The following is a 22222-nucleotide window of genomic DNA, read 5'->3' on the forward strand; positions in this document are numbered from 1 at the left end:
TGGGTGCTGCAGTGTATTTCCCACATTGGACACACGCAACAATCCCATGAGAAAAGCATCATTATCTCCATGTATAGAGGAGAAATGGATTTAGAATATATTCATACACCAAATAGCGTCACTCTTACCACCAGAGGTGAGATTTGAATGTGAACTTAACGTCCATGTGACTTAAGTCAACTTAAGAAAAGGTGTTCTTTCCATGTAACTACTTTGTTGCATGTGCCTGCCCGAGATGTTTTCTCTTCTCTTCCTACTTGGTTTCTATGCAGCATATCTTCTTTCTCACTTTATGCTCTCTGCCTTTCTGTCGACTGAAGCCTACATTTGCCACTGTCTCACCACCTCATCTATAAAGATGTGTAGGGATCAGGGCAATTGTTGACCGAAAAAATACTGTCATGCAGGAAGTCGCTCTAGGGTAATGAAGGGTGTGATCCTTGGAAGACCTGAACCTGGCAATGAAAGTTGGTTACAAATGTTGATGGGTAAGTATCTCAGTTTAATGGGAACCTCTGAGGGGAGCCCATAAAATGAAAATCAGAATTTTAAGGAAATGCATCAGGCCTTAGCTCTTTTTATTTGCTCACCTGAAGATTCCCATCTCATCTGCATGAATCGGATATTTTTCAGTAGCTTATTTTTAAAGGAGATGCATTTTTCATCCATGAATCATTGCAACCCTGCAGGATGCTCAGCAGACTTGGAGCTCCTTTCAGAGTGGATTCTCATGATGAACACTTAGATTTATTTGTGTGCAAGGGGACTCTCCCTGCTAGTGGTGAAAATTATTGTCTAGCCTGCAGTGACTATCACTGGGAGAGTTTTTATAGCTCAATGGTCATGGAAGCTGCCCTCTGCAAACTATCCCGCTGTGGGCCCTTCACTGTCCGATGCTTCAGGAAGGCAGGTTGTCAGTAGCGGCCATTTCCTCACCCAGGGTGGGGAGAAGGCTGGCTATAGGCCGTCCCATTGTGTCCTTGAAAGATGGTGATTAACTGAGAAGTCTGCTCAGCTGCCTGACTGGCTCTCATTTATGGATGGTTGAAGGCAGGTTTCCACACCTCAGTGCTCTGGGACTCCTCACGAGAGCCTCCCATTTGGTCTCGGCTCAGGAAGACGATAGAGAGACGCACCTGAGGACCGTGCACTTTCTTTCACTTCAGAGTTATGACAACTTAAAATCCACAAGCTGAGAATGTTCGAAAGTGCATGTTCTCCTGTGAGATGACGTGACACTGAGTGGGGCAAAGGTAGGTTTACAGTGGTGAGTATGCAAAACACAGAGTTTATCCTTATTTCCCCATACAAACAACTGCAAACCTACTTTTGCCCACTCCCGTGTTTGACTTTCATTTCTGGAAAAAGTAAAAGATGAAAAACCTTATTTCCATCTTCACTGTCTAATTACTTTGGGTCTAATCATTTTGGGTCTAATTATTTTGGAACCTTCCCTTCTGCTTTTGGCCTGTTTGGTAACTCACCTTTATAAACCATCTAAAAAACAAGTGGACAAGCAATTTGAAATAATTTTGAAAAACAAAGAACTGTGAAACATTTGTTTCACATACGTTTTGATTTTGGTTGTCAGCAGTTTCTTGGTTTGGAGTATTATTATATGTAAAAGTGACCTGACGTGTGAAATATTTTGTTTGCGATGATTATGTCTAATTCTCTGTGCTTGCCGTATTCTACAAACATGCTGCGTGCAGTAGTGAACGTGATGGAGAACGCGTTTATGCTCCGGAGCGATGCTGGTCCCTATTTCTTTTCATGCGTGTTTTTCCATCTGTCCTATCAAAGTGAAATCACGGCAAGAAGGCTGTGTGGGATGGAGCACAGTAGAGTGACTGGTCCAGCGAATGCAGATCCTTTTCATGCACAATGGATGTAACCTATTCCAAAACATGGAAATATATTTACAGAAGGAGCTGGTTCTCACTTTTTCTTGAGTGATAAAATAAAAATCTATTTTGCAGATTTTAAAAACAGACTCAGAAAACATGATATGAAAAACCAGGCCGGTGAATCAGTGGATGGGTTAGGGTCAAACCACAACCATCTGAACAATGTGCTTTTTTCTTCCTGCAGCTGCAAATATTTCTACCAGTAAAGTGAGATTGCAAATGAGATCTGCTTTAGGCTTTGTTGCCTCTCTTTTTTTTGATTTTGTAGTGCTCGGAAATATGAATTTTGCAATTGGTTTATCCTAAAACTCTCACTTCAGTTTTCTCTTTAACAGATAACAAATATTAAAACTAGTTGTGCAGAAGAATCCAAGACATCATTCTGGATTAGTATTCAATGTACACGGCAAGAGAAGTTAAAGAACGTTTTCTTAAATATCCACATGTGAACAGAGAATGGAAATGACTGGAAGCTGGCTAACTAATGACTAGATTTTTGTTTGTTTTATGAATTACATTCAGGCACTAAATTACATTTAGTGAATTACATTTTTTGAATTACATTTTTTGGTTGATGTTGTTTCAGATAGTCAAACATAAGAATTTATTTTAAATGAGCAAATGAGAAGTGTGAATTAGGGGTTTTGCTAGATAGTAAGAGCTAAAATCCATTGCATGCTTACTATGGGCCAGGAGTTGCTCTAAGCATATTAGATGCACTGTAAACAGCTGTGGGAGGTGGGTGGCATCCCCTGCCTTTCATAGGTACAGAAATCTTAAATCAGCTGCTGACATAACTAGTAGAATAGAGTGGAGACTTGGGTGCACACCATCTGCTTCCATGAGGCCACGTGTGTTTTGCTGCTTGCGAACGACAAAGCCGAGAACTCGAGGCTAAATTGTATCAAGAGAGCTGTCTTTTCCCAGCTCCTACTTCCACCTTCCTTTTCAGAGTTTGAGGCTTTGGTCTTCAAAACTGGAAGACCCTTAGATTTGCATCACACACCTTCTCGTTGGGGAATTATCACTGGGATGTGGTTAAAGTTGACTGATGAATGATAAATGTTTATCATCTCATCCCTCTGAGGCCCAGTCAAATGGTAAAGAAGTAAAAATTGCACCAACCCAAATAGATGGGCAGCCACAGCGTACAACGGGGAGCACTCATGAGGAAAGGCCAGCTGTTCCTGGCAGAACCTTTGCAGGCTGAGATTCTGGAAGAGGCCAGTGCTGGGAATAGGATCACCTGCAAGGCAACATTCAGAATCCAACAGCAGCCGCAGGGTGACTCACATTCAGACTGAGGACCATGGTTTTCTTCTGTGGAAAGCTGAACTGCATGGGCTGGGGACTGGGAGAAACCAGCCTTCCCCTGCTCTCCCCAGGGTGTCACCCCCTGCAGTGGCATTTACCCTCCTGAGACAGGGAGTCCAGAGTCACTTCTTTTTGGAGATAATAAATTGCCTCAAAAAAAAGGCAAACAGAGGCAAGTGTTATTTTTCAAATAGAAATATATATGTACATATGTGTATATATATTCTCATACACACACATGGGGTGGGGTATTTGAAGATGCCAGGGTGTGTGGTCTCTGCACCCGCCCCTTTAATCTGGGAAGGGGGTTGTCACTGCTCCTATTGATCTAGTGAAAGTCACGCTCCGTGACTTCTGGGGCTAGAAAATAAAAGGATACAACCATAGAGCTTTTACTGGATCGCATGCTTTGGGAACCCTGAGCCAACATGTAAAAAGCCTGGCTCCTCTGAAGCTGCCGGGCTGGGGCGATCACACGGCGAGATTGCCCAGAGGTCGAGTCAGGTGTCTGAGGGTCCCTGAGTGCTGCAGCTGACAGCCCTGGGCCACTCAGGGTGATGCCAAGTAGAGCAGAGACCAAATGTTCCTCCTCCTATTCCGTGTGCGTAAGGAAACTAAAGTTTGTTTTTGTTCTGAGCCACATCATTCCGGTGCTTTCTATGCAGCATGAGACAACTGGAGGAGCCTGACACTGGGGGCCCTAAGTGTGTTCTGAAGGAAAGTTCTTCCCCAGAGCACCCTGGAGCGAAGTTTCTAATCAGTGGTCCTTGTTTATAACCAGAGTGTCTGGTCATCTCCTCGTGGCCTTAGTGTCTCCTTGTCACGTACAAATGGGCAATCGCAGACTGCCATCTGAAGGAATCTTCCTCCCAGAAACAGACAAAAATAAACAGGTGAGATAAACCCAGAAGAAACAAAGATATTTAGGCAACAGAAGGAGAATTCTACTTGGCCTATTCAGATATAAGAAGGAATTATTGTACTCATCAAATGAGAAGAGAATACTATGAAGAAGGATAAATTAAAAGAAGAGAATGATGTTTTGCAAATTTGATATCACTGCTGAAATAAAGAATTAAATAAAATGGCTGGAAGATAAAGTAACCTACCAGGAAAAAAAGGATAAAGAAATCTGCTCACCATTCCTGTACTACCAGCAGCTTCAGGGGCATAGCCTTGAGAGAGTAAGGTGTTACTGAGACCATTTGGATTGAATGTATGGCTGAACCCAACTGAGGCCTCTATGCAAACTTTTAAAATTCTCGAGGGCAGGTGTGGCGATCTACTCATCTTGCAGCTGACCAAAGCAAGCCTCTTATGTAAGTTTCCTGCATTATTAAACCTGCCACTTGCCAGTCTGGGGTGGTCAGCCTGTGCCATCAGTCTCTCCCTGCCCTCTGTGTCCAGGAGCCGGGGTGTGAAATGACCAGTCCTTGTTGGGAACCTGAACCACAGCTTGTTGGTTAAAGTTATCTTTATATTTATATTTACTCAGTATTGATCCAACAATTGCTTTGCTCCGATGATTATATTTCCTTCTTAGGAACGCATTTTGTGTGGTGAGCGAGTGCCTGGCACCAGGGGGCACGTGTTGAGGCTTTGAAAGCCCTTCCGGGGTTTAGAGCCCTGGTGGTTCCGTGCGTGCATTGCGCTGTCTGAAAGATGCGTGCGCTCTCACCGTCTGACCTGCAACTGTGGTGACCTCTGTTTTGTAAAAGGCCACTTTTCTCTTTACCTGCCTCCACGTCAATCTCCTTCGCTTTTCTCCGAGCCGCTTATACTGGTACTGGAAGAAAGAGGAAATATTTGATAATTTCTCTGGAAAGTCATATATTGTCTCTAGTATATGGTTGACTGACTTCTTTTGTGGTCGCCAAAGTTCTTTACGGGTCTGGTTACTTGCTTCTTTCCTGCTGCTCAATGACTAATATCGGGATACGCCCCTGTCTACTGGCAAACCTGACTGTTGACAAGGAGAGCCGAGATTTTATAAAGTGCAACTACTGCTAATTTGATATTTGAGGAGAATACAGCATTGGGGGTGGGGTGGGGTGGGGATGTGATATAAATATGTTTTTTATTACCTCTTCATTACAGAGTTAATAAATGCTCACTATGCAGAATTTAAAAAATTGGTAAAATAGAAGAGAATATCAGCAATAGATCAATAGAAAAAAATCATTGATGTTATTTGGTTGTATTTCCTTCGATCAGTTTACTGAATATATTGTTTTTACATGACTATTATCACACAAAACTAAACATATCAGTGTTTTCAAGAATATATTTTTTACTTAAAAAGTAATACATGCTCAGTATAGCAAATTTGGAAAATAAGACATTTTTCATAAAAAATAAAATTAAAATTGTTGTGAGTCATAGCACCTGGAATAATCACTTTCAGTGTTTAACTTATTTCTTTGAAATATTTTTCATGTGAAAAGTGTTATTCAAAATTAAGCATTTCTTGAAAGTTCTAATAACCCTTTGGATGGGAAATATCAACAACTTTATATGATAGCTTTCATTAAATTGAGTTATCCATAATTTAACAAAAGCAAATTTAATTTGTTTTATCCTCACTTGTAAATATTAAGTTGTGAGAGCAAATAATTATAATCAGACTGATTTGGGGAGGGAAAACAACCTCTGTCCAATAACTCCTTGATATTGACAGTATCAAGTGGGAGATCAAAATATCTGGCACTTACCAAAAGGAAAATGTATTATTTTAAAGTTCCCAAAGGAAACATAAGGAGTTACTCTTGGACTCCATGTGAGTGAAAGCTGAATTAATAATGTTGCAGTCAGGCTAGTTGATGTAAAGCTAGAAATAGGAACACAGCCACACTGTAGGACAGACTGACAGACTCAATGACAAATAGACACACTTATGCATTCCTACACAGACTGAAGACAAAACCAGCTAAGGGCGACTGCATGGAAAATCTATTAAGGTAGTTCCGATTGGATGTGCACTTGAATGTACAGGCTGGTGTTAAGCAAGCTGTTTTATTTTATTGTGTTGTTAGTTCCTTAAAAGACAATATATTTGACTCTCTTCTTGCATTGCCTAGCAGGATTACAGGCTAGAGCAATAGTTTTCATTAATCCAAAGTTCTAAATCTTAGTAACCATGTTGCTGTTTCAGGCATTCATAATCACACTTTTCACACACAAAAGAGGGAGTCTAATCCCACTTTTTCATCCTGGTTAAAACCTTCCAGCTAACATGATTGTGAGCACATAACATGCCTCACACGTGGTAATATTAGCTACGTGTTTGGTAGGAGTGTCTCTGAAGACTTCATATTTGGTTATAATGACAGGGTTAGGAAGATATCTGGTAAATTAAACTTTTCTATTTTAAGATAATTGTAGACTTACACAAAGTTATGGACAGACTATGAAGAGATCCTGTTACCTAATGCACCTTACCTAGATCCCCCGAGGTCACATCTTGCAGTATTACAAGTAAGATACGGACATGAATAAAAATTTTATTCATATTTCTTCAGTTTTGTGTGCACTCTTTTGCATGTGTGTGTGCATATTTGGCTCTAGGCAGCATTATTGCATGTGTAGGCTCGTGTGTCGACTGCCGTACAGCAGTCAGGGGAAAGCAGGTGACCGTCAGGGGGAAAGCAGGTGACCGCAGGGGGAAAGCAGGTGACCGCAGGATGCCTCGTGCTGCCTCTTCTAACCGCGCACAGCTCCTCCCACCCCGACTCCCGTATTTAATCCCCGCCAGTCACTAATCCCTTCTTTACGTCCAAAATTTTGTAATGTCAAGAATGTTACGTATAAGTGCTATACATTTTGCGAGAAGTTGCAAAGACAATACAGAATGGTCAATGCCCAGTTTCCTTGAACCGTGAAGTTGACATTTTGCAGCTCAGTGTGCCCAGCTCTGTACTATTGTGTCGCACACGCAGATCTGTGCACCCACTACTGCTCACTGTGTTTCCATTCCATACGGACTATTGAGTTTAGTGAAAAAGGAGTGTGAAATATCTATGAAGAAAAATCCAATAAATATTTGAAATATTCTGGTTGGCTTTAAATGCAGGTATGTCCACACATTCTTTGATACTTTTCCCTTTAAGAGGTAGCGTCTGGAGTCTGGTTCCCATCCTATTGACTGCGGACTGTGCTTAGAGACGCACTTCTATCAGAAGAGTACAGTGGCGGCAATGATACGTAACTTCACACACAAGGTCATAGAGCTCCACTTTCTCCCTTGGAATAGTTGCTCGCTCTGGCGGAGTTAACAGCTATGCACTGTTATCTTATGAGCAGCCATGTGGGGACGCCACAAGGTGAAGAACTTTGGCTCACCTGTGTGTGGCCAAGCAAGTAAGCCACCTTGGGGCTGAATCCTTCAGGCTCAGTGAAGCTTTTGAATATGGCTTTGGCTGACATGTGGGCTGCAACCTCATGAGATACCTTGAGCTACAACTGCACGGCTAAGCTACTCCCAGGTTCCTGAACCTGCTAAGTTTTGTGGTAAACTGTTGAGCAGCAATATATAACCAATCCAAATATCAATATGTAGGGAAGGTGTGTAAAATATATTAGAAAGTCAGGAGAAGACTTTTAACATCATTGAAAAATTCTACAGATTACCTTTGCTTTTATAGTTATGACAGTGGATAGGTGAAAATAATTATTAGCAGGCCTAGAGACAGATCACTAAAGTGCCTGAACTATGAAGGATGTTTGTTTTTGCTGTTTCTAATTGGGGCAGAGGAGAACCTAGTTTTAAGTTTCTCCATGGCCCCCTCCCACACACTTTGCCTTTTTGTCCTCCCTCGCTGCTGGCTGTATGACATTTTTTGTGAGGTTTGTTTGTCATTATTGACCTTGATCATGTCTGGAGACATCCCCAAACCTTTGTGCTAGGATGTCACAATACAATTATGCAATGTCCAGTATCTGTAATGACTTATTGTTATAATTTGAAGCCAAAAGTGGCATGTCTTTTGAACATATTATTTGCTCAGTGTTCCAATTTAATTATAGGAAAAAAACAGAGTCTAGTCACGCATGGTCAACTATCGTGTTTGGCCTCCACACTGTTTGCGCTCCATTGCCCTTTCCTTATTTTGTAGTTGTCTTTAACTACATTATTTTCTGATGATACATATGCTGTCTTTGAATCTTATATCGCCAACTCGTGTAATTGCTACAGCAACACTAGAGCAACTGCAGGCACCTCATACTTTTTCGTACAGGTGCTTGTTGGAAGAGTGTGGCAATCTAGTGGGACTTGGGAGATGGGGCATTGGTCTCGCAGCTACATCAGTAAAGTGACAAGAGATTGTGGGGGTGGTGGCAGCTAACCTTCCCTTCCTTCAATCCACTTGTGGACACTGCCATTTATTTTACTGTGGAAATTTTCTTTCTCCATCTCTCTTTTCTAAAATCAATTTTAACTTTAATTTTGTCAATTGCAGTTGACATTCAATATTATTTTAGTTTCAGGTGTATGCATAGTGGTTAGCCTACTATCACATCGTACAAAGTGGTAACTGCTGGTGAGCCTAGTGCCCACATGGCGCCAGAGAGAGTTATTAGGGTATTATTAACTATTTTCCCTATGTTATACTTTACATCCCCAGGGTGATTTTGTAACCTTTTTCTTCCACCCCAGTCGCTTAACTGTTACTTCCTAAAGTGATGGTTCTCAAACTTTAGTGTGCATCATAACTACTATACAGATACATGTCAGACAGAGTTCTGGGCCCACCTCCAGAGTTTCTGGTGTAGTCGGGCTGGAGTGGGGTCTCTGCGTGGGGGGAGTTGACGTCAGGAGGCCATGTGAAGGTGGGAGCCAAGGCAGTAAAGGAGCTTGCCAAACTGCCTTGAAGAGGCTATAAAAGGAGTAAGTTTTGGTTTGGGAGAAAGAGGAAACAAGGAGGGGAAATATCAGTAAGATGGCCTGAGGCTGATGGGTCAGATGAAAATTAAGGCAGCTATAGAAACTTGCCTGGTCAGTGAGTTTTTAAAGACTTCCAAGGACGTCTCTACCCAATCACTTTGCCATCTCCGGTGTGCTGCGTCTCTGCTGACCTGATCAACCAACTAGAGAAGCAGCGTCCAGAGGTGATGCATAACACGTTAGTCCCCTACACCACAATGCTGGGTTTGTGGTCATCTCAGAGGAGAAGGACCTGGGCTTGCACGGGACATGGGGCCTTGAATCTATCACATCTAGTTCTCTAGGGGCCAGTAGGCCTCACCTAGTGTCTAGGTTACTTCCTCTTCGTGTTCTCGTCTATTTTGTGTCCATTCTGAAGTCTTTCAGGTAACTTTTTCAACTGACAATCTCAAGAGGCTGCTGTTTATCTTCCCCTCCTGGATTGAGGGGATTCACTGGGTGTCATGGGAAGGGAACAGGGCTGAGCTCCGGATGAAGGCTGGGTTTGCTGAGGTTCTGGGAAGGGGGAACTGCCCCCTCCACCCAGGGCTGGGGGAAAGGGCAGGAGGACAGGACTTTCACAGTCCCCTCTGGGCTGAGGGGAACAAGAGAGGTGTTGGGGGGGAATATCATGAATATCATGCCCATGACTTCTGGTTACTATTTCTGCTCTGAGGAAATTCAGAGAGCAGGGGTTTCCACCCTCCCTGCTACAATTCATCTTCATAAAACTTTTTTTATTTAATTATTATTCAAGTACAGTTTTCTGTCTTATATTCCCAGCCCTGCCCAACCCCNCTGACCTGATCAACCAACTAGAGAAGCAGCGTCCAGAGGTGATGCATAACACGTTAGTCCCCTACACCACAATGCTGGGTTTGTGGTCATCTCAGAGGAGAAGGACCTGGGCTTGCACGGGACATGGGGCCTTGAATCTATCACATCTTGTTCTCTAGGGGCCAGTAGGCCTCACCTAGTGTCTAGGTTACTTCCTCTTCATGTTCTCGTCTATTTTGTGTCCATTCTGAAGTCTTTCAGGTAACTTTTTCAACTGACAATCTCAAGAGGCTGCTGTTTATCTTCCCCTCCTGGATTGAGGGGATTCACTGGGTGTCATGGGAAGGGAACAGGGCTGAGCTCCGGATGAAGGCTGGGTTCGCTGAAGTTCTGGGAAGGGGGAACTGCCCCCTCCGCCCAGGGCTGGAGGAAAGGGCAGGAGGACAGGACTTTCACAGTCCCCTCTGGGCTGAGGGGAACAAGAGAGGTGTTGGGGGGGAATATCATGAATATCATGCCCACGACTTCCGGTTACTATTTCTGCTCTCAGGAAATTCAGAGAGCAGGGGTTTCCACCCTCCCTGCTACAATTCATCTTCATAAAACTCTTTTTAAATTTAATTCTTGTTCAAGTACAGTTTTCTGTCTTATATTCCCAGCCCTGCCCAACCCCCCAGTGCTCCCCACCTCTCTCCCATTTCCACCCCCCCTTAGTTATTGTCCATGTGTCCTTTATACTTGTTCCTGTGAATCCTTCCCCTTTTCATCTTCATAAAACCCTGGAATGTGTTAGGGGAGGGAGGGAAGAAACAGCTACCTTGGGGTGTGAGGCAAACAGCTCTGCTTCCTGCCCCCTCTTCCTTGCTTGCCCATGTGGTCTCCATGTGCTCCCATTATGCTAGGAATTTATTTGTTGGTTTCAGAACTAGTTCAGAATGTTTTTAAGCCACAGAAGAAGAAACAGCTAGTGACAGGGTTTCATGTGAGGCTAATGGTAGACCACAGTGTGGTACCAATTAAGTGCAGAGAATGTTGATTCTCAACAACTTGTTCACCTAGATGACACTCAGTTGTGAATCGTTGCAGGGATTATGGTGGTGATGGTGGTAGTCAAGGTGAGTCAGACCAACCATTTTTGCCTTCAGAAGTCTGCGTACAATCTCGTGATCTCCCATGGAATAGCTCAATTATTATTTTTCTTTTTTTTTGCTTTATTAAAGCACAATTGAAGTACAATAGAAATATAATTGACCAAAATAACTTGTTTATGGTATACAACTTGAGGTATGAACATATACATTGTGAAATGATTACTGCAATCAAGCTAATTAACATCATCTCACATAGTTACTTTTTTAGTTCAATTATTGATAAAGTTTCATCCCTGCTCAGGGTGAAAGGTTATTTTCAAGCACCAAAACGTATGGCAACCATGGAGTGTTGGCATATTCCACAAAGCGGAGAGCGCCTCATTCGAACTGCTAGAGCAAGGCATTGCTGTTCCTGCTCCAGACATGGCCCCCCCCCACCCCCCTTCACTGCTGATTTCCACCCCGCCCCCACCCCTCCCCGCCAGAGTCCTTTTTCAGCATGTTTATGACCCTTCTCTACCCACAAAAGGAAAGGTGTGTGAGAGCTGGGTTCCCTGTGACTGTCAGTTCTAGGCATTGTACCAACACCAACAGATTCCTTATCTGGGCTCTTCCCAGAGGGTATGCAGTCTGCGCTCAACAGACAATAAACAATAGGGAACCAGGAGGATGGCCTTGGGGTTGCACAAGAGGTGCCTGTTTTATTATTTATACTCTTTGGCTCTCACTCATGGATCCTCTCTATTCAGACATGGGTAGAACAAAACCAAAAAAGGATTCACAGAGGAAATGGTTGTTTAAAAAAGTCATGAATAAAAGCATTTCTGATAATTCTGCAAACTTGGGAAAAGAATAAATTATTAGAAGAATATTGGCAGCTCACAGCATTGATAGAGGAATTAAATAAATAATTGAGCCTGGGGAAAGACAGGAAATAGGGGAGGGATCTTTATTGAGATTTTCCAGTTCTTGGATGAGGGAGGGTGACTGGGCCAGACAGAGTTTGTTATCTCGTCCTTGGTTCCAGCCATCCACAGTGGCAGGAGATGGGACAGGGGGCACAGCCACTGTGATTGGGAGAATTCTGCTGAGCTGGGCAGCACCTGCTCCCCAACGCCCCCCCCCCCCGCCACCTGCGTATGTATNGCCCCCCCCCCCCCCCCGCCACCTGCGTATGTTTTTTCATTGGTGAAATATATCTTTTGTTGTTAGAAATTCTATCTTTTTTATTTATCTATCTACCTATCATCAATCAATCACCATAGACTTTTTAAAAGAGCAGTTTTAGGTTTATAGCAAAACTGAGAAGGAGGTAGAAATTTCCCATATACCATCTATCCTGCAAATGCATAGCTTCTCCCATTATCAACATCGCCAAAAAGATACTTTAAAAAAAAAAAAAACAAGGGCAAACTTACACATCATAAATACCCAAAGTCCATTGTATGCCTTAGGATTCACTCCTGGTATTGTACATTCTGTGGGTTTAGACAAATGTATAATTATGTATGTTCATCATGATAAAATGGTACAGAGTATTTTCACTGCTCTAAGAAGCATCCATGTTCTTCCTATTGATCTCCTCGCCCCCCATCTCTGACAACCAGTGGTCTTGTGTATTGTCTCCATAATTTTACCAAAGTGGAATCTTATTACAATATGTGGTTCACTTAGTAACCTGTCCTTAACTCTCTCTATGTCATAGCTTGTTAGCTCATTTATTCTTAGCATCGAATACTATTTTATTGTCTGGACATACGCCAGTGTATTTATCCATTCACCTACATTGGTAGCTTCCAGGTTTTGAGAATCATGAATAAAGCCGCTGTAAACACCCACGTGCACGCTTTTCTGTGGTCATGTGGTCAAATATAATTTTAATTATGTTAGGAGCTATTCGCCAAAACTTAGACTCTTGCCATTTGTTATCCTCCATGAAAGACGAGTAATCTGGTACCAAACCAGGAGCCACATCCTGTGGTCCGGAGCAGTGGTTCTCAGAGTGTGATCTCCAGACCATTGACATGAATATCATCGAGGATTTGTTAGAAATACAGTTTATTCCCACCCCCACCCCCCCGCCACTCCAGACCTTGTGAATCAAACACTCAGGGTGGGAGCCAGGAATTGTGTGGTCAGAAGTACTCTGGATGATTCTGATCCATACGAAAATTTAACGTGCATATGAGTCGCTGGGGATGGCGTTAAAATGCATGTTCTTATTTAGTAGGCGTGGGATACGCCCAGGATCCTGCATTTCTAACAAGCTTCCCAGCGATCCTACTGATGCTGGTGCAGATAGCAAACTTCTGAGTAGTCAGGCTCTAGAGATACTGAAGGAGAAAACTTGTGTACCACTGCTCAAAACTGCTAACGTTCTATAGACAAAAGAGCCACGAACCCCAGAAAATCCTTGTATGAAAAAGTTATCATTATTGCTGTTGGATGATAATAATTTGCATAAATCTGCAGACAGTTGCATTTGGGGGTGGGGGGTGACTCATCGTCAACTGAAGATGGGATTGGCTACAAAGTTGATGTAGTAAGCCACCCTTAAGACCTGCCTTAATTTCAACATGTAGCAGCATATAACAAGAGTGATATCTATATCTCCATGTATCTCTTGTTTTGTCTTGTTCCTGATAGAAATACTGTATTCCACATCACATAAAATGGTAACTCAAAGTTTAATGCTAATGATGCCAACTGTGACCTAAAAAAGAGAGAGAGCCTGTGGCTCTAGTAACTGATAATAACTTCTTGAGTGTTTCTTTCTTGTCCCAGATTGATCATATCTAGTGGGGGGAGGTTTGTTTGTTTGTTTCTATTTGGTGAATACACTTAAAAGCTTTTGGAAATTTGCTCCCATTTCCAGTAGTTTGTTATTAGTGTCACTCAAATCTGATTGCATTTGCTTGATAAATTTGACTTAATGGGAGTGGAAAGAGACTAACTGGGCTTATGAATGAAACTTCCTGAGTTAGGATTCTCTTAAATGACCTTGACCACCAGTATTTTCATGTCCAGTTTCATTGCTTTCATTGTCAGATGACTGTGCTACTTTGAGTTTTCACTTTGAAAAGGTTACAGATGGTTTCATTCACATAATGAATTCAAGAACATTTAAGAGGACCACGCCCACATCAAATCTCCCAAGGGATTTGATCAGCATAATACATATGAAAAAAATTCACATCCCAGCTGAAAGTAAAATGAAAACTAAGACTTTTCCACAAAGTGATTTCTATTAGAATTCTTTGATGAGGCCAAAGAAGCATGAGAATGAAGATAAACCAGGAAGCATAATTTATGTAATCTTTCAAAATTATTCATCAGCTTCAGTAGGAAAGAAATGAAATCATCTGTGCTTGAGGGGCTCCGCCTTCTCCATAACATCTTTGTTTGCTGTCAAGAAATAAAAGGCAGAGACAAACAGCATTTTTCAGAAGAAAGAAAAATTAGCCGTGTTTTCTTCCCTAAATTACTTCTCACACATGTCTAACACATTATATTCAAACTATGATCCTAAATTTAACCAAATTATGTGGAAGAGTTGATCATTTAATGTCATCTCTGAAATCCACAAAGAAAACAGCTTCTTCGTGGTCTCTAACTGCTCTCACATTGCTCCTGGGCCCCAGTAAGCTGTGCTCAGTGGAGTGTGTGTTTGTGTTTTACTTATATGGGTCAATTAAATTTAATTTATTCTCTTCTAGTGAAAAAGAGGCTCTTTTGTTTTAAATGTCTTGAGCAACTCTTCAACCTGTCACAGTTCTTGCCCTTCCACCTTCTCCTGGATATGGCTTCCAGGTGTTCCTGGCTAGATACACCTGGCTAGAGAGAAAAGGCTCAATGTTTGCAGGTCCCTGGGTGGTCCTCTCAGTTGCTTTCCCCTTGTTGTTGAGAGGTATTGTCCCACTCGTCTTGGCATTGGCCTCTTTCTCATGAGCCTCCCGCTGCATCGCTTGGTCCAGGCTGGTCCTTGGGCCTTGATGCTGTCTGCTCCTTGGTTGGTTATCAGTCTGCCCTTGTTTCTGCCTCGAAGTTCTGAACCTCAGAAATAGATATTTTCTGATTCCAGGCCTTTTATTAATGGCACCAGTCTTCCCCCTTGGGTAGGAGTACTAAATATTAAATAACAACATATCATAGACCCTGGTGGCTTATGAACAACAAACATTTATTTCTCACAGTTTTGTAGACTGGAAGCCCTCGATCAGGTGGCCAGTAGAGCGAAGTGAGGGCGCTTTTGTTGGCAGACTTCTGGCTTGCTGTGTCCTCACATGACCCATGGGGTGAGGATGCTGTGGGGTCCCTTCTGTAGGAGCACGAATGCCATTCAGAAAGGCTCTGACCTTGTGATCTAGTCATCTCCCGAAGGCCCCCCTTCAATACCGTCACCTTGGGGGGTTGCGTTTCGATGTGTGCATTTGGTGGGGGCTGGAACAAACATTTAGACGGTTACGCCACTTCCTTTGTATTTTCTCTTTATAGACTTGATTATTTGGGATATTGTATATAAATTGAATTTAAAAATGTGACTTTTAAGTCTGACTTCTTTTACTGAGCATAATGTTTTCAAGTTTCATTTGTGTTGTAGCCAGAATCAGTACTTCATTTCTTTTCTACAGCAGATAATATTCCCTTGTATGAATTAATACGGTAAAATTTGCCTTTGTTATTTTCTTATGTGCTTTATACCTATCTTTTGCCTCTAGTTTCTCTATTACTGTCTTTTGTGTTAAACAGATAATTTCTGGTATATCACTACAATTTCCTTGTCATTTATTTTACTATTTTTGAATTAGTTTCTTTGCTATTATTCTGGGAATAACATTTAACATCTTAATTTATAAGCGTAGAGGTAACAACTCTCCTTCTACATAGTTCTGATCTCTCCCCCTCATTTGCGCTGTTACTGTCACACACATTGTATCTTTATACACTGCGTGTCCTATAATACAGATTTAAAATGATTGCTTTAGGCAGCTTTCTTTTAAATCATATATAAACAAAAAAGTGTTACAAGCAAACAGTACATTTATACTGCCTTTTATTTTTGTCTATGTAACCACCTTTACCAATGTCCTTTATTTTTTCCTGTGGATTTGAGTCATTCTCTAGTGGCTTTTCACTTCAGCCTGAAGGACTCTCATTAATATTTCTTATAGAACAGTTGTACAAGTGATGAATACTTTTAGGTTTTTGTTCATTTGGACATGTCTTAATTCCTCCTCCAATTTTGAAGGATAGTTTTGCTGGGTATAGAATTCTTAGTTGAGTCTATTTTAGCACTTTTAATTTGTCATACCCACTGCCTTCTGATCTCCATGATTTCTGATGAAAAATTTGTTCTTAATCTTACTGGGATTGCTTGCATGTAATGAACCATTTCTCTCTTGCCATTTTTAAGATTTCCTCTTTGTATTTATTTTTCAACAATTTGATTATGATACATCTAAGTGTGGATCTCTTTGGGCGTATCCTGTGTGGATTTCATTGGGCTTCTTGTATGTGTAGATTACATTTTAAAATAAAATTTGGAAGGTTTGGTCATTTTAACAAAATCTTTCTGCCTGCTTCTTGTTCTCCTCTTGTTCTTGGACTCCTCATATGCGTATGTTGGTTCAGTTACTATTGTCTCTGAGGCTCTGTTTATTTTTCCTTATTCTTCTTTCTTCCTGGTCCTCACACTGAATAATCTCAATCAATCAGTCTTCCGGTTTGCTGATTCTTTCTTCCCAAGGTCAAATTTGGTACTGAATTTTATTAGTAAATGTTTAATTTCAGTTACTGTATTCTCAACTCCAGAATTTTTCCATGTATGTGTTTAAAACAACTTCTATCTCTTAATTGATTTCTGTATTTGGTGAGTTATTATTCTTATACTTTCCTTTTGTTTTTAAGTCATGGTTTCTACTAGTTGTTTGACTATATTTAGAATAGCTTCTTTAACGTTCTGGTCTAGTAAGTCCAATGTTTGGTCTTCCTCGGGAGCAATTTTTGTTGATAGTTTCTTCTCTTATGTATGGGCCATACTTTCTTATTTTTATGTTTGGTAATTTTTTATTGAAAGATGGACATTTTTGATAATATAATATTGATGTGGACACTGGCCTGCATTGTCTGTGGCATTATAGATGGGACCAGACAATTTCACACAGACTACAGAAATTCTGTGGAGAAAAGTGATGACACAGCCATTCTCTCAGTGGAAAAGAGGGCTGGCCCAGACCCTTCCCTGCACAGGCTTTGATTGGGTTTAATTTGTGAAGGAATACGGGGCATATAAGGAAAGCTCATCAATCATTGTCAGGCAGTAATAATGAAATAGATAACACTCAAAGAACTCTGAGGGCTTATTCTGAGTCAGGGTCAGATAGTTAAGGGGCCATAAAACTTTGGGGAAACAAACTCATTCCATGCTTGGACCCTTATCATTTAAATTGAGGGTATTAGCAAAGTAGGTTTCGTAGAATTGTATGCATTCTTTTTTAGGCCTGATTGCCCCAGGGAACCTGCCCTTTCCAGCACAGGGCCACACCCACCTCAGACATTGTTTCAGGCTTAAATCAGGCTGGGGAAGTAAGGCAGTTAAGAGATTAGGAGACTTCTGGCAGAAAGAATGAGGCCTCAGGCTATGTCAAAGCTGAGGGGCAAGGGTCCAACACCCCCTTTTTTATAGCCCCCCCTCCAAGTCCTTCCTTGAAGGCCTCTTCATGACTGTGCCTGTCTTAAGTCATCCCTCCTTTCAGGAATCTTACCCATCATCAGCTAACCAATCATCCACGGGAGACGGGGGAGCAATCAGGGTGAGGTGAAAGGGGACAGAGGCAGTGCCTTTAGAAGGAACATAAGCTTTTTCTTCTTAGTGGCTTTCAGTCCCAAGGTCTTTATACTCAGCCTCAGGCATGAGGGGTTGGTTTCCGAAACCAGGCAGGGCAGTTCCCAACATAATATGACAACTTTAGAAATTAAATTCTCCTCCTTCCTGAGGGTTGCTAAGTATCTTTTCTGAACTAAATCTGTAAAGTCTGTCCTTTGTGTATTTGGTTTCTATTCACTCAGTTTAGTAGTCAGCTAGTGATTGAACAAAAATTTTCTTGAGTATCTAGATCAATGTCTCCCTATATTCCTGAAGAAGCCTATGGGTATGTTGGGAGAAACCTTCAACACTCAGGCAGTTAATAATATTGCTTTCTTTCTTGTGAAGAGCCTTGACATTATCCCACAGTGTGAACGTAGGGCCGTCTCAGAGTTTTCTTGTGCGTGAGCGCAGCCCTGGACACGTGGATAGCCCTACACATCACGTGGGCTTCTAGATCCCCAGGGATGTATTGGAGCTTATTGGTGCCCCACGGCTGCCTCTCATTCCCCACACTTTCCTTTTCAGTATTTTAATTAGCTTATCATTTACTAGAATTGTTATGCACTACCTTATAAAACTATGAAGTTAATCAATTGTCTCCAACTATTTTTGACAAATGCTTCTGAAAAAATAACTTTTGCGTTATGTGAGCGCTGAGTCAAGTAAAGAACATTACCTTGAGGGTGGGGTTTCCATGGAACCATAAGGTGGGTCAGATAATGACCATACCCCTGGGAATGAGCCCCACCACCATTTTCCCTTGTGTCGGCTATAGGGTGTTGGTTTACCCCGAGACTGCGGGCTGTGGGTTTAGAGCGTGAAGGCAGACTGTTCGCTTTCACCACGATTGCAGGCTTTGGTTTTTAAAGTTACCCCAGAGCTGTAGAGTGGAATATCTGACTGGGACAAGTGAAAATACCACAAAGCTGGTGCTTTATACCAAAATTTGGCCTTTTTTCTTTTCTTGAAATACTCTTAGGATTACTACAAGCTTTTGGTTAATTGCCAGAGTTCCAAAAACATTTATTCTGACTACTTTTATCCTTATTTTTATGGGACAGAGAATTTGCTGAAGTTCTAACTGTGACATTTTTATTGCTGTCATCTCTCCAAAGGTCTTATATAGACTCTGTACCTGCTCAAGTTGTTCATTTGGAAACGTGTGTTGTGTGTGTGTGTGTGTGTGTGTGTGTTACATTCCCTAAGATCAAATTTATTTCAGCTGATTATTTAAGTTAAGGAGTCAGGAAAATTTAGTTCTTAGGAACTGTGTGCTACATCCATTATGACCAACAAGATGTAGAGGGCTACTAAAAAAAACCTGACCATTTTCATTGATTTCAAAAATAAAGTGAATGAACGTAATATTTCATGAAGTTCTAGTTTCTATATGTTAAGAAATCATAATTGCCATAGAGGTACACATATAATATAAAATTAGAGCTTTTAAAAAATATAGGCTGAAGAAAACTTACGTTTGATCAATGAATTTACAGAAACTGTTTTCTCAAGGACTGATAGAGGCTAAAAGCATAAGTAAAAGGGAAAAATCATATTAAAATTTTGCTTTTAAAATTATTATTATAATTGTGCTGCCTTTTGCTCTCATTTTTAAAGAAAACCAAACAGAACAGTAGAAATGAGTTAAAATGTGGAAAATCCTCCTCTCTTCAGTGTAAAATATGACACAGTTTAGATTTAGCAGAATTTGACCCAATTTAAGTCTTTATCTCTGGTGCTGTAACAGATTTAAAAACTGTACTTTGATACATTATTCCATTCAGAAGAATATTACCAAATATCAGCTTAAAAGCATATTTTTATATTAGGCCAGGATTTTATAGGGTATAAATTAAATAAAAATTAGAAATTACTTTATTGCTAATTGAAGGAAGTTAGCGTATGCTGGGGTCAAATTTTAGCGATAACGCTAAGACCCCTGTCAAGACCTGACTTTCACAATAAATCCTCCAGGAAATTGTCATTTGCAAGGTCTGACCCTTAAAAGCCTAAATCTATTTTAGTTGTTGAGCACGAATTTTGGCCTTTTTATTTAATTTTGGCCAGCTGACTGCCTGTGTTTTTTGCCATCGTGTGAATATATGTATATGTGGATGGTTATGGATTCATTTAAAAAAAAAAAACCTGGAGATACTTGTAAGTTTCTATTTTATTGTCCAAAAACAATTAGACCTGTCAACTTAGAGCTCTAAAATAAATTAATATCAGCATAAAGGGTGAAAATGTAGGGTACATGTACTAAATTAAATTATATTATGGTTGAAATCTTCCATGAAAAAGGACAATTTAAGCAGACTGTACCCTGCATGGTACCTTTCACTTGGAGGGCTCAGTAGGGCACTGTGCCAGGGGCCGTGTGCTGGTGGCCTAGGCAAGGCTGGCATCAGGGACGGCGTGAAATGGATGGATAAAAGATGTTCAGGAAGATGAAAAACCAGTGTTTGTAACTTCCTCTTTTCCCACTAATATAATTCATTTTAGGTAGGTTGTAAAATTTTATGGCTGTAAACATTTCATTATATTCCAATAAAATGAACTTTCATGTTGGTCTTCCTTGGAATAAATGCCGCTTATTTTGCTATTTTTTTGAAAATAACTTTAAAATGTCTTAGGGAAAAAAATCTTAGAGACCTACAGACTAAAACGAGTACAAGATCACTTTCATTTGGCCTATCGAGTGTTTTTTAAAAAAATGAATTAGGTGGCCACTTTTAAATGTAGGGAGTTTCTTCACCTCAAAATACAGATTCTAGCTTTCCTTCACGATGTGGCTGTCTTGGCCAGTTGGGGCCGACCAGCTGCTCAGAGACCATCTGCTCCCCGCTCCCCCGGTCCCCACCTGACCAGTGTTACTCATGTACACGACACCTTTCCACTCTCTTGGGAGGCATTGAAGTTTGAGACTTCTGCACAAAGTTCAAAACAATTCCTCCTTTTCCTTCCTTCCTTCCTTCCTTCCTTCCTTCCTTCCTTCCTTCCTTATCTTTCCCCCGTCCTTCCCTCCCTTTTTCTTTCTTTCCAAGCATTTATTGAGCACATGCTGTCCTCGTGATGGGCTTGCACATAGCTGACTGTCCTCCAAAGCCATGTGTGTTTACTGCTGTGACACAGGTTCAGTGTGTGGTAGGAGAGGAAGTAGGCTCCACCAGGGAGGGCAGTGGGGTGTGAAAAAGGAAAGGGATTTAGAGTTAGATACATCTGGGTGACGTTTTTTTCATGCATGAAATAAAAGCATTTACTAAGAGCCACATCAGTATAGAACAACACATACCTTATCCTGTGAAAACAATAGCCAAATGAAGTCAGTGGAGATGCTTATTTTTACTTAAAAACAAAACACAAAAAAAACCCCTCATCTACACATTGGGAATTGAACTATGTTTGTTTCTTCTTTCTAAATATGGGACATTCATGTTTTCTGGTCGCTAATGTTCAATCAAACATCATATTAAACCAATGTACTAAATCAAAGCAGACAATGACCAGGGAAGCTGTTTGCTGTCTCCTGCTCACCCTGAACTACACCAGTGGAATGTGACCTTGGGAGGAAGGTTTGGAGAGAAGGACAGCAGAGCCCCTCCTCCACCAGAAAACCTAATGAACTCGATTCCTAACAAAGGGTTTAAGACCTGCTCAAACACTTAACATGCTATTTTCCGAAAAGGGCACCTTCATTCTACTCCCAGCGTAAACCTACATTTGTTGGAGCCCAGTGAAACAGGAATGCTGATATAGAAAGCTTTTTTGCATTCACAGAACTAACAACTAAAAAGCACACAGTATATAATACTTGGATCTTTAAGTGGGATATTGTGGAAGTTCCAGGATTCTGTCCACTTGGTTAGCCTGAGTATTTATCTGTACCTTTGGGACAACACCGTTAGCAGCTTGTAGAGAAAAATAATTGTAGGGAAGCCTATTTTTAATTTATTCAACTAATTAATTACCTATTTACACATATAGTTCTGAATCGTTTAACCAATGTATGACATTCCTGAAATTTCACAAGCTCTCTAGTGTACTCCACTATCAGGCAGAGTTGAAAATCCCTGAAAACCAATCCCTGCTTATGAAAATAGATTCTCTAGGATTTATTTGCTGTAACTCAATGATTTACTACTTTTTGTGGGTAACTTAAGTACAAGTGTAGTTCATATTATTGTTAATATGAACCCTAGTAAATAATGATTTTTCTAGTTTTATTTAATGGAATAGAAAGTTAGTACCATTTTTATGTGTGGAAATGAATATAAATCAGTTTTCAAAAACACAAACAACTTGGTTTATTTAAAGACATCTTTCACTAGAAAATTTGAAATCTTTA

This window comes from Sturnira hondurensis, unplaced genomic scaffold (assembly GCF_014824575.4).
Source record: "Sturnira hondurensis isolate 20B ecotype Veracruz unplaced genomic scaffold, ASM1482457v3 Scaffold0010128, whole genome shotgun sequence".
NCBI lineage: Eukaryota > Metazoa > Chordata > Mammalia > Chiroptera > Phyllostomidae > Sturnira > Sturnira hondurensis.